The sequence below is a fragment of the Mercenaria mercenaria genome, chromosome 17 (assembly GCF_021730395.1).
Source record: "Mercenaria mercenaria strain notata chromosome 17, MADL_Memer_1, whole genome shotgun sequence".
In the NCBI taxonomy this organism is placed as follows: domain Eukaryota; kingdom Metazoa; phylum Mollusca; class Bivalvia; order Venerida; family Veneridae; genus Mercenaria; species Mercenaria mercenaria.
In genome coordinates this window covers 46,200,409-46,217,703 of record NC_069377.1, presented here as the reverse complement: position 1 = coordinate 46,217,703, position 17,295 = coordinate 46,200,409, and positions in this window count along the sequence as shown.

The following is a 17,295-nucleotide window of genomic DNA, read 5'->3' as shown; positions in this document are numbered from 1 at the left end:
TTATAGATCAGTAACTAATAAATGGAGAAACGTTATATCAACGCGATACAGTCGAACTTCGATGGCTCGAACTCGAGGGTCCCGTGGAAATAAGTTCGAGTTTTCCGTTGTTCGAGACATCCAAATGGCGGCCATTTTGAATTAAGGAATTCGAGGGCATGGTGTGTTACAAACCTTACATCGTAATATATTGTCATATTGTACCTAAATATGTGTATGATACGATGATAAATAAAAAACGCACGCTGAAATATGATTTAATTATTTATCTTCAAAAAATGACATAGATACGAAAAAAACACACAGATAAAACACTGATATGATTATAAGAATTTGGTGAAGACAACATCAAATGAATAGTAAACCTTTATGAATCATAGTCCAGTACAAATATTATCAAACATATTGCTGTCCAGTAGCCGACTTAGATATTCACCCGTTTCCGGGTCCTTTACTAAGTTGTTCAGCCATCCTAAAGCAGTATGAAAGTTGACATCGGATCTCCCGTTCTTATGCAGTAAAAATAAAGACAGTCATTGCTCAATTATTTTAAATAATTCTATTCGTATATTAAAATCAAAGCCAATTGAAGTATTGCAGTGTTTATTTAATTTGTTTGTCGTATACCGACGCTAATTACATAAGCTTGTGAAAATTACGCACGCGCCGGTTAAAGGGGAAGCTTGGCAAATGTCAGGCAGAGGTGTGAACAACTTTGTAAACACAAACCATTCCGGCGACAAATTGTCTGTTCGACTGAATAGGTGTAATTACCACTGTAATTAAGCCGAGTGGACCACCAAATGAGTTCGAGAATTCGAATTTTCGAAGTTCGAGCGATCCGAGGTAGAACTGTATAGAATAAAGAAGGAATAAATTCGGGACCGGGCGAAGAGTTCGAGCGATCCCGGGTGTTCGAAAGATCCGAGTTCGAGTCATCGAAGTTCGACTGTACTTAGCGGATGACGCGGCTTAAGATAGAATGCGCCACCTACCGATTTTCAACGGGCTGTTACGAAATTTTCACAAATTAAACTGACAATATTTCAAACACATTGTTACTTTTTCAGTTCTCTGTGATTCTCCATTCTTCTGCTGTAAATCTTCAAATATGACCATTGACGTCGTTTTCTCTGCAGAGCGCAAAATGACGTACTTTACAGGTTTTTTTAGGTAGCGTTTTTATATGCAATTAAAACACGTCAAAATTCTAAATTTTAAATTTTGTCTTAAAGTTATCTCTCCAGTAAGTTTATTTCGACATCACATGGGAGGCAAATGATTTATGAACGTAAAGCACGTAGAACTGATCTTTCACTTTACAAGCACGGTATAAAGAACAGATAAATAACTGCTGTATGGATATGGATAAAACCAAAATTGTTGCATACCAATTGAACACAGTAGTTCTTGATAACACTCTATTCTTTCATTCTCAATGTATATACAATTCATTATTTATAAATATTTCCTCTTCTTGGCCACCATTTACACGAAACATTTGCTTTTGTGTGGGAACACGGCTCTTTTTTATTTGGCAAAAATAATTTCCTCAATAAAACTTTGCGTGTGAGCACGGCTCTTTTTTATTTGGCAAAAATAATTTCCTCAATAAAATTTTGCGTGTGAACACGGTACTTTTTTATTTGGCAAAAATAATTTGGTTTAAACAGTATTTATTTAGAAAACTGCACATATAACAATATACATGAATTTGTACATGAATGGATTAGAAAACAAGTTTACAAAAACTTATATGAATTCTTCTCCATTAAGAAATATTTACACAAGTACAAAGATGCGTTAGCAACATGGCCGTGTAACATATGCAGATGAAGTACTAAAGAGAAACTTTTGATGGTAGGATTTGAAAAAGATGAAATACTACGACAATATCTGCCTATTATTAGGTTACAAAAAGTGAGATTTTTCGGTAAGTAGGCATTAAAAATTTTGAAAAAGAAATCAACAAGAGTGCACAGATAAAAAAAAACAACACATGGACACACTAAATTCAGCACACGGTTACAAGCGATGGTCACTGGGCAGGTCGTCGATGGCAACAAAGACTGATTAAAATTACATATCAAAGCGCTTTGTTGATAAGATGAATTTTTGTACTTTGACGAAGAGAAGGGTGTTTTCGTTAAGTGATAGGTGCTCGTTACCAAACAAGAGGTTATTAAGAGTCCGCGGGCATGGGATATCTGAAAGAAACTGTTGGCGTAATTGTATATAGTTACTGCAGGTAAGTAAATAATGGCTAACAGTTTCGACCGATCCACAGGTGCACAACGGTGACTCTACAATCGACCTTCTGTACAAGTCATGATTTAAAGAACTGCATCCTAGTCGCAGGCGAGCGTGGAGGATTTGTCCAAGACGGGTACCAGAGTTGTAGTATTTGGGGGTTCGCCGTGAGGTACGGTTGAGAGATGCCTTAAATGCTTCTATTGTCGTGCTTGTGCGGACGTCTTCAGATAATGAGTTCCATTCCTGGATAGTTCTTGGAAGAAATGAACTAGAGTATAGGGTTGTGCGAGGACGGAGAGTTGTTATGTCATTGGTATGCCTTAGGTTGTATTGGGGCTGTTGGCTTGGTGGCAGGAGGTTACAGAGATAATCAGGACAAAGATTATTTTTCATTTTGAAAAGGAGGATGAGTCTATGTTTTTTCCGTCTAGATTCAAGAGTTTCCCAACCGAGGTCTTGGATTAGTTTTTGAAGATTACATAATTTAGTTGCCCCGGCAACGATCCTGGCTGCTTCGTTTTGAACGGACTCAACTTCCTTGTTTAGATCGTTCGAGCAGTTGTCCCAGACAACGTCAGCATACTCTAGAAGAGGACGGATAAAAGAGATATACATACGCTCTAGACATGATCGGTTCAGAAGGTATTTCAGCGACCGAAGCATGCCAATTCTTGACCACGCTTTGTCGAGTGTTGCTGAAATGTGAGCGTTCCAACGTGCATCGTGAGACAGAGTAATTCCTAGATGTTTGTGTGCTTGAACTTCGGGGATCAAGGTGTTATTAAAAAGCAAGTCTGGATGATTGGGTTTTGTCGTCTTTCTTGAAAAGATCATGGATTCCGTTTTTTCAGGATTAAAGGACACAAGCCAGGATTTTGACCAAGCGAAGATAGTGTCGAGGTCTTTGTTTAGTTTTGTTGCGGCAGATTCCGGAGTGTCGACAACAATATAAAGACTTGTGTCATCAGCGAAAAGCTTAATTTTACAGCCGATTTCCCGAACAATGTCGTTAATATATACAAGAAAGAGCAAAGGACCTAGTATAGAGCCTTGAGGAACGCCAGCTGAGACATGAGACCACGAAGAAGAGAAATTTCTATATTGGACCCGCTGGCGCCTAGAGGAAAGATAAGAAGAAAACCATTGTAGTAATGAACCTCTCACGCCAAGACGGGACAATTTGTAAAGAAGACCGCGGTGCCAAACCCTGTCAAACGCTTTAGATATGTCACAAAACACAGCACGAACTTCTTTACCTTCATCAAGAGCACGACATATGTCATTGTAAAGATAAGATAGTTGGTTGATTGTGGAGTCGCCTTTCACAAAGCCTGACTGGTTTGGTGTTAAGAGATTGTGCATGATTAAGTGGTTGTAAATATATTTATGTACGCAGCGTTCCATCAGTTTCCCGATACAGCTAAGGAGTGAGATCGGTCGGTAGTTTGATGGTAAAGAGGGGTCGGACTTCTTAAAGATTGGAGTGACGTTAGAAAGTTTCCACTGTGACGGAAAGTTTGAAGAACGAAGGAGTGTATTAAAGAAGGTTGCCAGAGGCTGTGCCAAAGCAGGTGCACCTTCGCGAAGATGTCTAGGACTGACTAGGTCTGGACCAGAAGCCTTGGAGGGATCCATAGACGAAATTGCATCGGCGACATCTTCAGGAGTTATGTTGATGCTAGAAAGGACTGGTTCCACTGTTTCGGGAACTGGTGGAAGAGAGGCATCTTTATCATCAAGCTTGGATTGTGAGCAGAAGTAGTTATTAAGAAGTTCTGCCTTATCTTGATCTGATGTTGCTTCTTGACTGTTGTGGTTAAGTGGAGGTAGACTGTTTGATGTTTGTTTTGTGGTAAGTTGCTTGCATAGTTTGAACCAGTCTTTTGCACATATGTTGTCTGAGTTAATTCTTTCGATAAGTTTATTTTGATAATCTTGTTTGTATTGTCTTATGGCTTTAGTGACGTCATTTCTGATTTTTCTAAATTTTGCCCAGATTGTTTCCGTGTTTTGTTGTTTAGCTTTTTTGTGAATCTTGTTGCGTTTACGTATGAGTTTTCGTATGTTATTGTTCATCCAAGGGACATCTGTGGGCCTTATAGTAACAATTTTGTTAGGAATTACCTCGGACGCTTTAGAAAGTATTGTGTCAGTGAAAGATTGAGCAACTAGATCAGGATTAGGATTAGATAAGATAAAATAATTTCCTCAATAAAACTTTGCGTAGGAACACGGCTCTTTTTTATTTGGCAAAAATAGTTTCCTCAGTAAAACAGAGTATTACCACAGGACACAAATAGGTCCCAATCTCAAAGGTAAAGGGTACAGTAAGGAATCAAAGGCCATGTCAGGTATTTTCGGTGCTGTAACTTTTACTTGTATGGAGGTGCTTTTCAAGTTACTTAAATGTTTGAGTCATTGAGGCGGTGTGTCAAATATCGGGCTTAACATTGCATTTTTTTATGTTGATGTTATAGTGATTCTTGTTTAGGGTGCTCTGTGCTTCTGGGCAATCTACCATTACGTTTTATTTTTGATGTCGTGTTGAAATCGAAATAATATATCTTAACAATGATTTTGAAGTTCATATGTGTATCATTGAATCATTTGGACAGCACTCCTTCGCATCTGCACTCCGAACGATAAAATCACTGTTTCTTAAATAATAGCTTTTGAAATACTTGCCTAGTGACAGGATCCCTAAATATAATAATTATCTTGGCATCAGGCGTTAGATGTTTGATGTAGTGAAAGTTAGTATAACGTGGTTCTGTTAACCCTTCGTTGCCAGGCAACAGCTCCCAATTGGTGTGCATGTGAAGATTTGCAGGGGTTGCTTCAGCTACAAAACAAATAAATTGACAACTATGCATGATGTTTTTATAAATTTTATTAAATATTCACATTTTATATTTAAATTTAATGGCACTGTTTTCGGGTGTATATATTTAAGAATTTTTCCCTTTTTAAGATTTTTTTTCATGCACGGAAAATAGATATGTAAAATTCTTCGTGTTTTGTCACGGTCGTAATTATTACAGGCAGGCGAGGGAAGGAGTGCCGTCTAGTGGCAGACGAGGGAATGAGTGCCATCTAATGGCAGACGAGGGAAGGAGTGCCATCTAGTGGCACACGAGAGAAGGAGTGCCGTCTAGTGGCAGACGAGGGAAGGAGTGCCATCTAATGGTAGACGAAAGAAGGAGTGCCATCTAGTGGCACACGAGAGAAGGATAGCCGTCTAGGGGCACATGAGGGAATGAGTGCCGTCTAGCGGCAGACGAGGGAAGGAGTGCCATCTAGTGGCAGACGAGGGAAGGAGTGCCGTCTAGTGGCACATGAGGGAATGAGTGCCGTCTAGTGGCAGACGAGGGAAGGAGTGCCATCTAATGGCAGACGAGGGAAGGAGTGCCATCTAGTGGCACACGAGAGAAGGAGTGCCGTCTAGTGGCACATGAGGGAATGAGTGCCGTCTAGTGGCACATGAGGGAATGAGTGCCGTCTAGTGGCAGACGAGGGAAGGAGTGCCATCTAATGGCAGACGAGGGAAGGAGTGCCATCTAGTGGCACCCGAGAGAAGGAGAGCCGTCTAGTGGCACATGAGGGAATGAGTGCCGTCTAGTGGCAGACGAGGGAAGGAGTGCCGTCTAGTGGTACATGAGGGAATGAGTGCCGTCTAGTGGCAGACGAGGGAAGGAGTGCCATCTAGTAACACACGAGAGAAGGAGTGCCGTCTAGGGACACATGAGGGAATGAGTGCCGTCTAGTGGCAGACGAGGGAAGGAGTGCCATCTAGTGGCAGACGAGGGAAGGAGTGCCGTCTTGTGGCACATGAGGGAATGAGTGCCGTCTAGTGGCACATGAGGGAATGAGTGCCGTCTAGTGGCACATGAGGGAAGGAGTGTCATCTAGTGGCAGACGAAGGAAGGAGTGCCATCTAGTGGCACACGAGAGAAGGAGTGCCGTCTAGTGGCACATGAGGGAAGGAGTGCCGTCTAGTGGCACATGAGGGAAGGAGTGCCGTCTAGTGGCAGACGAGGGAAGGAGTGCCATCTAGTGGCAGACGAGGGAAGGAGTGCCATCTAGTGGCACACGAGAGAAGGAGTGCCATCTAGTGGCAGACGAAGGAAGGAGTGCCATCTAGTGGCACACGAGAGAAGGAGTGCCGTCTAGTGGCACATGAGGGAATGAGTGCCGTCTAGTGGCACATGAGGGAATGAGTGCCGTCTAGTGGCAGACGAGGGAAGGAGTGCCATCTAATGGCAGACGAGGGAAGGAGTGCCATCTAGTGGCACACGAGAGAAGGGGTGCCGTCTAGTGGCACATGAGGGAAAGAGAGCCATCTAGTGGCAGACGAGGGAAGGAGTGCCGTCTAGTGGCACATGAGGGAATGAGTGCCGTCTAGTGGCAGACGAGGGAAGGAGTGCCATCTAGTAACACACGAGAGAAGGAGTGCCGTCTAGTGGCACATGAGGGAATGATTGCCGTCTAGTGGCAGACGAGGGAAGGGGTGCCATCTAGTGGCAGACGAAGGAAGGAGTGCCGTCTTGTGGCACATGAGGGAATGAGTGCCGTCTAGTGGCGCACGAGGGAAGGAGTGCCCTGTAATGGCACACGAGGGAAGGAGTGTCGTCTAGTGGCAGACGAGGGAATGAGTGCCATCTTGTGGCAGGCGAGGGAAGGAGTGCCGTCTAGTGGCAGACGAGGGAAGGAGTGCCGTCTAGAGGTTATAGCACACTAAATAGCCACCACTATATATTCTATATAAAATGACAAGTTTTCACAATGCTGCAATACACACCTTGACCCATTTAAAATTTCTTTAACTTACATTTTCTTGTAGAGCAACATTTATACTGTAAAAATATCTAAAGAAAAGTAGGGGTCATGTTTGATGCAAGAAAAATATTTCTGGTCAAACGGACACACCGTAATTTTACACTGAAATGACAATCACAATTTAGGGTAGGGGTGTATGAATACATTTCACATGTTAAATCAGTTTGGAGTCTTTTTTTCAATATGCAAATGCAACCAGTATGTCAAGTATAGGCATGCAATATGATTTCAACCAATATATAGCAATAATTTCAAGGAAGAATCCTTCTTACAGCAAAAAGAACTGAGAACTATTTGAATCCGCCATTATGTGACTACCATTTTTTCATAGGTGCTCAAGCTATTTAGTGTCTGTATGCCTAGAGGCAGGCGAGGGAAGGAGTGCCGTCTAGTGGCACATGAGGGAATGAGTGCCGTCAAACGAGAGAAGGAGTGCCGTCTAATGGCAGACGAGGGAAGGAGTGCCGTCTAGAGGCAGGCGAGGGAAGGAGTACCGTCTAGTGGCACACGAGAGACGGAGTGCCGTCTAATGGCACACGAGAGAAGGAGTGCCGTCTAATGGCAGACGAGGGAAGTAGTGCCGTCTAGAGTCAGGCGAGGGAAGGAGTGCCGTCTAGTGGCACGCGAGAGAAGGGGTGCCGTCTAGTGGCGCACGATGGAAGGAGTGCCGTCTAGTGGTACACGAGAGAAGGAGTGCCGTCTAATGGCAGACGAGGTGAGGAGTGCCGTCTAGAGGCAGGCGAGGGAAGGAATGCCGTCTAGTGGCACATGAGGGAAGGAGTGCCGCCTAGCGGCACACGAACGAAGGAGTGCCGTCTAGTGGCATACGAGGCAAGGAGTGCCATCTAGTAACGGACTCGGAGAGCCCTACGAAAGTATGAACCATTACGCTTATATGAATTGTCTCTTAAAACAGCTGATCCCATTTGATTTTTATCTTTTAGGTTTTAAATCATACCTGGGTAAATAGGTAGACGGATATTAAATATGACTTTATAATAAAAACAAAGTACGGTTTCAAAAATAATCATGTCATTTAGGCTCTTACTGACGATTCAACACCTTCTCAGGCTGACATCAGATAAAGACTTTTGTGTGGCAATTAAAAGAGGAGCAGTACGTTCCCAAAAATAATATGTACGGTGGCATATTTCTGCCACAAGATAGCTAGGTAGTTGTCACATTAATGCTGTAAGCTTTTCAGGAAATATGTGCATTTTTCTGAAAACAAGTATAGCAATAAATTATTTTTCTAGTTATTTCTTAATTTCCTAAAATGTTCTAAATTTTCCAGCAAATTTGTAAATTGTTTTGAAAACTTTCTCAGTGAATTATATTTTCTAGATATGCCTTTTATTTCCAAGAACTTTTAGGCTATTGAGATAAAATTTAAAAAAAATGAAAGTATTGAGGTCGCTATCTAGTTAATAAATAATCAATCAAGTTGGTCGGCATTGTTATAAAACTGTTAAGGTTCATATTATTCTAGAGTTTCTGCTTATACCGCCATTACAAATCAAAATGTTACTTGTAAATAAAAAAATATACCTGTAATGCAGTAACCGTTATGGTAAATTTCACCATTTGGATTGACTGATGAACATTTTTGTATTCTTGATGCAGCTCTGTCAAACAATGAGATGAAAAACTTTATACTGCGGTTGTCTATTCCTTTTCGAAGAGTTGCTGAAATGGTGAAGCAGTTTTTTTAAATTTATTTTTAATAAAAATAGAGCAGATACAAATGTACGCCTTTTATGGTATCTATAAATCATTTTACGATATCTTTGAATAAAAAAAAAACGACACGCCATAATTTTAATGTTATATTTACTATGTATTTTGTATAGACATAAAAAACAACATTAATTTTCGTATAAATAACAACGGTGCAAACGATATCAGAACAGAACAGAACAGAACATATCGATGTACCACTTTCCGCGAGATGATGCACGCGTCATTTAAATGCAAATTAAAATGGGTTCAGAAACAAACATTTCAAAAAGATCGTTTAAATTGTAGTTTTATCTCTTATTTAAACGGTAACCGAGATAAAACTGAACCGAAAATGAGCGTAAGTGGAAGCCGAATGGGTATATAGTAAAATACAAAACACTACACATTTTAAGTCAGTAAAATTGCTTTTTCCACGATCTTTTTTTAACATTGATGGTCTTATAGTCTTTCATTTATTATAATTTTCTGATACTATTGTAAAGAAACCACCTGTTTTTTTGTAAGAAGGTACTGTGAAAATGTAAATTAAGACTTCCAGCGAATAAACGAAGAATTCATAAAGCATTGAATGTTTTTGCCAAAAGTCCCAGTGTGGGTCTAAACGCACGCAAACTTGAATAATATTCAATCTCTTGGTTGTGACATCAGGTAAAGCTGGAACAACGCTCAATGGCTACGATTGTTTACATAGATCACATATTCATCCCATATAAACGACTGTACTTCCCCCTCTTCATGTTGCGACCGATCAAAACAAACAACTGGCAGGCCGAAGGTATGAAATCGTCTTCAAATTAATTATTTTGCTTTCGACAGTGTGTGTATTTAAGTTTTACGATAGGCTGAACATAAATATGTGTATGTGGTGATATAACAGATGAAACAGACAAGTAATGTTTACAAAATGATCACACTTATTGCATGGAAATTCCCTCGTCCAGGTCACGAAACTGGTGAATATCATGTCAAATTGATTTGCAATCCAATAATCCATGTTATTTTCTGAAATTAGCACGCATACTCCATAAAAAATATATGTAAATAAGATGTTGCATAGCCGTTGCGTTTTTGAAAGAAATTACTTTTTATCTAGACAGTAAAAACATTCTATTTATGCCGACTTGCCAATTTTGATATTTGATCTGAACTCTTATAAATTTGCGACTGACACTGTATTCCATTTTGCGACTTAAGTATGCGATTTATGTCCTTTAAAGGTGTCTCTATCTTCATGTATATAATGTCATTTAATGTCGAACCTCTATGCATGTACTAATTCACTGGGGTGGGGGGGGGGGGGTGTCTGTGAATCGCTATCCTACCTAATTATATAATGCAATTGAATGCTTCAGAATCGTTTAAACGCAAGTATTCCGTGTTGGTTTTACAGGCATGTACTAATTAGAAACCGAAAGTATACACAGGATCTCTAGTATGTAACGCAAGAAAATAACCTTCTGTCGATTCCCTATGGAAGGCACGCGAAAAAATGTTTCCTGACGACTTCAAAAAGTCGATAAGGTTAGACAGGAGGGGACTATACCTCCGTCCGTCTGCCCGTGTATCTGTCTGTCTGTCTGTCCGACTATCAAAAATCGACCCTTTATTTTTATTTAGTGATCTTGACCTGTTGGAGCAAGGGACCAGCTGGGGATAGTCTTATTAAACATCTTATCGTATTGTACGACCAAACTTTTGTCTGAACGCTTTTGCTGATACCAGTAACAAAACACGTTACCAATTTCATGTATGCTAGATTTTATGTGTAAGCCTATAATGTGTCCATATTCTAAGAAAACAGATATCACAGTTTTGACCTATGATCGATTTTAGTCGTACTATGTTTGATAAGACGGGTCCCAGTGTCTTATGTGCTACACGTCGACTCATGATGGCGAATAAATTGTAATAAGTTATTTCCGAATACCTTCATGCATAAGGACGTTATGGCCCCGACACGAAAAATGAACCGACCCTATTTTTTACATTTGACCTCTAAGTGTGACCTTGATCTTAGAGCTAGGGTACTATGTCTTGTGTGCGACACACTGTCTCATAATGGTGAATATTTGTGCTAAGTTATCTTAGAATCCCTTAATGCATAAAGAAGTTGTGGAACGGACACAAAAATGACCTTTTTTTACCTTGTGGCATTGACTTTAAGTTTGCTCTGCAAATGCAGTCCAATTGCAGTCAGGAAGAACATATCCCTAATATTTGTGAAGTGGATTATGGTAGTTCTGCACGTTTAATAAACCGGGTGATGGCGTAACGTCATTTATCCGGAAAACGTAGATATGTGACCTGTCTGTTTTATGTGGTATTAGGGTTCAGCTGAGATAACAACTAAATTTTGGGGATGTTATAAAATATAAAGACTATACAGTTGTAAATAAGGGAGAAGGTTCACTTTTGCCCCAAAATGGGTTAAAAACTGAAAGTCTCTAAATGGAAAAAAATCCATGTTTTTTTTTCATCAAGAAGTATTGTTTTATCAAAATGCATTTATTCATTATCGAAGATGATGATGATGATGATGAGGTGCTGCGTCTGTAACAAAGTAAAGTAATTGCAGGACCAAAGTTATGAGGACACACATACAAACAGACCAAACAGACAGACCGCACGATGACTCCTATATACCCCACCTCCTTAAAACTTCGTTTGCGGGTTTTAATTATGAAGACATACTACAGGAGAAAGGGAAAAACCGATATTTAATAAATAAGTCAGTTGCTAATAGGCATACAGTCTTATTTTCTTAAGTCGCAAAAATTGGTACAGTACCGCAAGCGAACATGTATACAGTAAGGACATCAAACCGAATCTTCTTTCATGGACGGTTATAAACATATTAGAGGTTTTAGCAATGATTTTATCTAGTTTTACCAAACGTCTTTATCCATGAAACGGTGGGATTTATATGTACATCATTCTACAAGCAAGAAAATATGTACTTTTGACGCCGACAATGTGCAATTTCAGGACAAAATCAGTGATCAATCGAGTTTTTTGCTATAATGTAATCAGATTAACACATTATATAAAGAAATAAATCATGTTCAGCTTCCAATAAAAAAAGAAAAAAAGAACACCAATAAAGCACATTAATCACTTTAAAATAGTTTTACCCAACTTTAGCGTTCAGCTCATTGTTTTGATCGGTCGCAACAGAAAGAGGGGGAGTACAGTCGTTCACAGGGTGTGATATTAGATGCGTGTATTTTACCGAAAGTTGCCCATTAAACGCGTGCGCTGTGATTCAAGATGATACATTCAATATTTTTGCAGCTACCGGGAGTTGTAAAGCAAGTCATTTCAGGGATCTAAAACTTCAAACGTATGCGACATTAGATCAATTAAAACAAGAAACAGCTACAAAATAAGGTATGCAAGTCAATAATTTCTATATAGATATGAAATATGTGGTTGTCTTAAGGTGACTTGGAGACCTTAAGCAACACGACCATATATTTCAAACCAAAATATAAACAACTTATAGGTCGATTACTAAGTATATGACTTGAAATACATTGTAATGTCAAATTCCAACATAGAATTTTATCTCGGTATATTGATAATTTTTTAGGAAAATATCCCAGACAGACTCTGAAAGCTATGTGATATTTAATGGCAAGTTTCCTTGGGTTTTAAGTATTCACATGTAAAAGTTCACACAGATATGTTGTTAATAAAGCAGTTACGTAAGTGTTCATGAATTTAATAGTATCAAATATCCCACCCATTTGCAATAACATTGTAGATACATTTTTTTCTGATGATTCCCTTGGTTTAACGTTACAACGGTGTGGCAACGTTAAATGTCGCAACGCCGCTAAATGTCGCAACCACCGTTAAATGTCGCAAGGTTGACGTTAAATGTCGCAACCACCGCTAAATGTCGCAAAATCGTCTGCCGCTAAATGTCGCACCTTTAACGTTAAATGTCGCAAAAATTTGCCCACCTTTATATGTCGCAACACCAACGCTAAATGTCGCACAGCATAATAAGGTAAGTTAAACAGTCTTCACAATTTAGAGATAAGACTGGGTAATGCATGCTTGATTTGGGAAGGGCTGAATTGACCTTTCACTCTAATCTGCACGTTTGCTTTTCAGTGGTTCCGCACCATACATACGTTATATATTTCATATCTAAAGGTTTAAGCACTAACGTGGTACTCGCCACAGTACTAGTTTATTTCAGGTCTAAACTATGTAATTCGATGGATTCCTGTTTAGCTCATGAGACATTCAGCTCGCGCTCCGTATTGTCGCGCGTTGTATGGCATGTCTTTAGTCGACCTGAATTTCGTTACACAACAGGCAGGGGGCCAGAAATTGTTGATGGAGGATGGGAGTGGGGGTGGGGGAGGGGGGGGGGGCACAAGTTTTAAACAAAAGCGTCACCGGCGACGTGCGGTAGGTATGGGGTTCCTCTGTCCGTATTTGTGGGAAAGTATTTATATACAGGTCGGAAATGTTTGTCTGTGGTGCATTTTTGTCTATTTTTTAGGTACGTACTAGAGGGGCACTCCCCTTATTTTAGGTGGTTAGGGTCTTTTCCCATTGACAATTTTGAAAAAAAGTATGGAATGCTGGACTTTAATTGCATTTTTTGTTCAAAATTTCGAAGTATGGGAGGGGTTATCCCTGTCATTTTCGAGGGTTCGGGGTCTCTCCCCGGGAAAGTTTGAAAAATATGTATAAAATGGTTGCCTCTGGTGCATTTTTTTTTTCTTCTTAATTTTAAGGTACTGGAGGGGTACTCACCCCCCCCACCCACCCCCACCTCCACACACACCCCATTTTAAGGGGTCAACGGTTCTTCCCCCTGGTGAATTTTGAAATATAAGTATAAACTCCTCAGGGGCGTTTTGGGTCTACATTTTGAGAAAATATTATTTCCAAAATAGTTTGGTGCAACTTTGATGAATATAAGTCAATAGTAAGCCAACAAGGGTGGGGTTTGGGTGGGGGGGATCGGCTCGGGCAACAATCCAGGCCTGTTACACAACAGGATGTTCAACTACGCGACACGAAGTCTGTGTTAAAATTGTTTGGTTTAGTCTCATTCCCCTCATTATCTTACTTTTCCGCCTACCCACACATACACCCCCACCCCTTCAAAAATGTAAATATTTATATTTTCTATTAATTATCTTGGTGATGTGTGTCACACCCAACTTTTTATTCTTAGGCGTCTTATCAAGCCATCCGCAGCGGGGTGCGAGAACAGCCGCCGCAGAGACAGACCTATGATTTACATTGAAATATAGAAGGATTACATTTTGTTTCGACCATTCTTATTTTCAGTTTATATATCTAATTTTATCACTGTTCCCACCATAAAATTCATTTTCTTATCTTTCCACTTGTGTATTTTTATCAATGTAACACTATTTCTTCTTGCTTCCAATTTCATTTGAAATCAACCATAGTACTAGTATATGAAATGCAAGCAAAAACACGTTTTTCGCTAAACTTTAAAGGACATTTAATACTGTTTCTCCTCTGAAACAAATTTTATCACTGTTACGACGTGAAATTATAACAAACAAAAAAAAATGATGATACAAAAATATTTAAAGTAATTCAATGGCATCTTGCTTCCATTTGCATTTAAAAACGGCTAAAACTGCATTTTAGCCATTCTGTCCATAATGTTGTGTCTTCGATTTCTGTGTCGTTATTCACCCCGTTCCCCACCCATACCCAACCCTCACAAGCAAACAACACTATATTTGTATTACATGAACCTGTTAATTTTTCTTCCCTCAAAAAAGTAAATATACACAAAGAATTGATAATCATAGTGTCAAATTGGAAGTGCGACATTTAGCGTTGGTGTTGCGACATATAAAGGTGGGCAAATTTTTGCGACATTTAACGTTAAAGGTGCGACATTTAGCGGCAGACGATTTTGCGACATTTAGCGGTGGTTGCGACATTTAACGTCAACCTTGCGACATTTAACGGTGGTTGCGACATTTAGCGGCGTTGCGACATTTAACGTTGCCACAAACGGCATAATAATTATTATAGGTCATATTGGGGACTTTAAGAAGCGGGCACATGAGTAAAACCATTGACCGACTGTCTGTTAGCCGACTGGTAGGCTTCCTTCTATCAAAGAATTCTACTCCCAAAGCAATGCATTTTTACACGAGCTTTTTTGTGGTTTGCATTTCGTGCATTTTGTTACTTAAGCATTTATAAAGAATAAACCAACCTGTGATTTTTGTTTTTACCTACCGGCTTTTTTGTTTTGAAGGGGTCTATAAATAACCTTGTACACCTGAAGGCACGTTTCATTACAGGCGCTGGACGTAGGTCCGTCCGTCTGCCTGTTTTTCCGCTAAATAAAATACTTTCATCTATGATCCTTAAACATGATTTGTATATTGCTCGTAGACAGTAGAAGTCTAATATTGATTTTGAGGTCAGTGGGTTAATATAGCAATGGGCACAGTGAATGTAAGTGCAAAATACGTGTCCACTTAATATCTTGACAACGCTTAAAACTACGACTGACAAATTTAGCAGGCATATTGATGTTTGATAATGTTTTACTTCTATTGATTTTAATGTCAGTGTGTCAAAGGTCAATGTCATGCTGACTGTTAGAACAAAATCCACTCAATAGGAGCCTAAACCTCTTGATTTACGATTCTCTGTCTTGTCGAACAAATCGCCCATAGGTAGTGAATAATTTATTAGTGAGTCAATGGTGAAGGTCACAGTGACTGTTTGTGCGAAAACTGTTTCCCATTAACCTATAATCCACAAACTTAGTAGGCACACATTGTCCTTCAAATGTATATGCATGATCCCTGTTTATTTAACGTCAAAGTGATAAAGGTCAAGATGACATTGACTTTTAATACAAAGACCGTATCCTCATAATATGTTGAGAACGACTTGGCCTATGACCCTCGAACTTGGCAGCCAGGTAAATGATCCGTAATGATTTTAGGGTCAGTAAGTCAAAGGTCAAAGTCAAAACCTTTGGGGTTAAAAGAACGCTGTTATGCTAACTGTCCAGATAGACTTATTATGCGAATGTACTGTCATCCGTCAATCTATTTGCAATTTGATTTCCACCCAGTTAGTTAGCTATGAAACTTGATACGAGCGTATTTTACTCCACACAGCGTAGCTGTTGTGTTGTGACTTTCAAAATATGGTAAAGATTAAGAGTGAATGTTTGAGCACAGTACTACTTTAAATTCCTAAACTATGATGTGTTTTTTTTTTCAATGTCAGTCCAGAGATGGTGTCCCACTTTGTTCCTTTAAGGGTTTGTTTTGTCATCATTGCATGTATATCTTACTTTGCCTGTCTTAATCTACTGAATAATTATATAAACAAAGTCATAATCAATGTATAGATTTGGATAGATAATAAAACTAATTACACAAAATTCTAATATGCTCGTCTTTGTTAAAACACGCTTACGCTAGAATGACGTCACGTTAACATGCAGTGACGTCAAAGTTTTTGCTGCGCCCAAGAAAGAGCGCTACTACGTTATCTACTGTTTTAGATTAAAGGCATATTAGAATTAAAATAATTTATAGCAAAACCATGTTTTAACACTATTTATACACTCGGGCGGTAATACGTCGTACAAATAATTTCACTCGGGCTGCGCCGTCGTGAAATTGTTACGCCCGACATATAACCGCCCATCGTGCATAAATAGTGTTAAAACACTCTTTTGCTATAAATTATTTCTTAAATTAAGAACTTAGTTATAGTTAAACCAATTTTAAAACAATATTTATACAAGGTCGGGCGTAATAATTTCTAGAGGGCGCAGCCCGAGTATAACTATCTCGTACGGCGTACAACAGCCAGAGATATTAGCATTTAACAATGGTTAAAGGTGATGCGTGTCATGAAATATATACGTGATGACTCAGCATTTTGTCATTTTTGTTCAAACATTAATTTGAAAAAAATAATGGATTTATTCTCTGTCAAACATCATTTTTTTGTGAAGAAATATGCATTGTTGCCATGGTAACAGAATAATGATGCTTAATTTTGTATGCAGTAGATTATGCAACGAAGCTTATCTAACTAATGTATACATGATAAAACTTTATCCATGAAATACTTTAAACATATACAATGCCCCTGTAAGTAATATTCCTATTAAAATTTCCTACTGAGTTAAGAATAGTATTGCAAAACAGCATCTTTGTATCGTGAATATTGTAATTGTGAATTTTGTTGCAGATATACGTTGCCATGGCTATGACAATAAAAGTTTGTGTTGGATTTGTGTTTATATTTTCTGCTAAATTAAGCTGTTTAAATTGCTGTTTGCATGTAACTAGTTCAAGAAACAACCTAAATAGGAATTGAATCAAGACTGGCTCGTCTCAAGATCAAAGTGGCCTCAGAATATTTCAGATAAGTCAACATAAAATAATATGTGCTTTAGTAAAATGTTTTTGT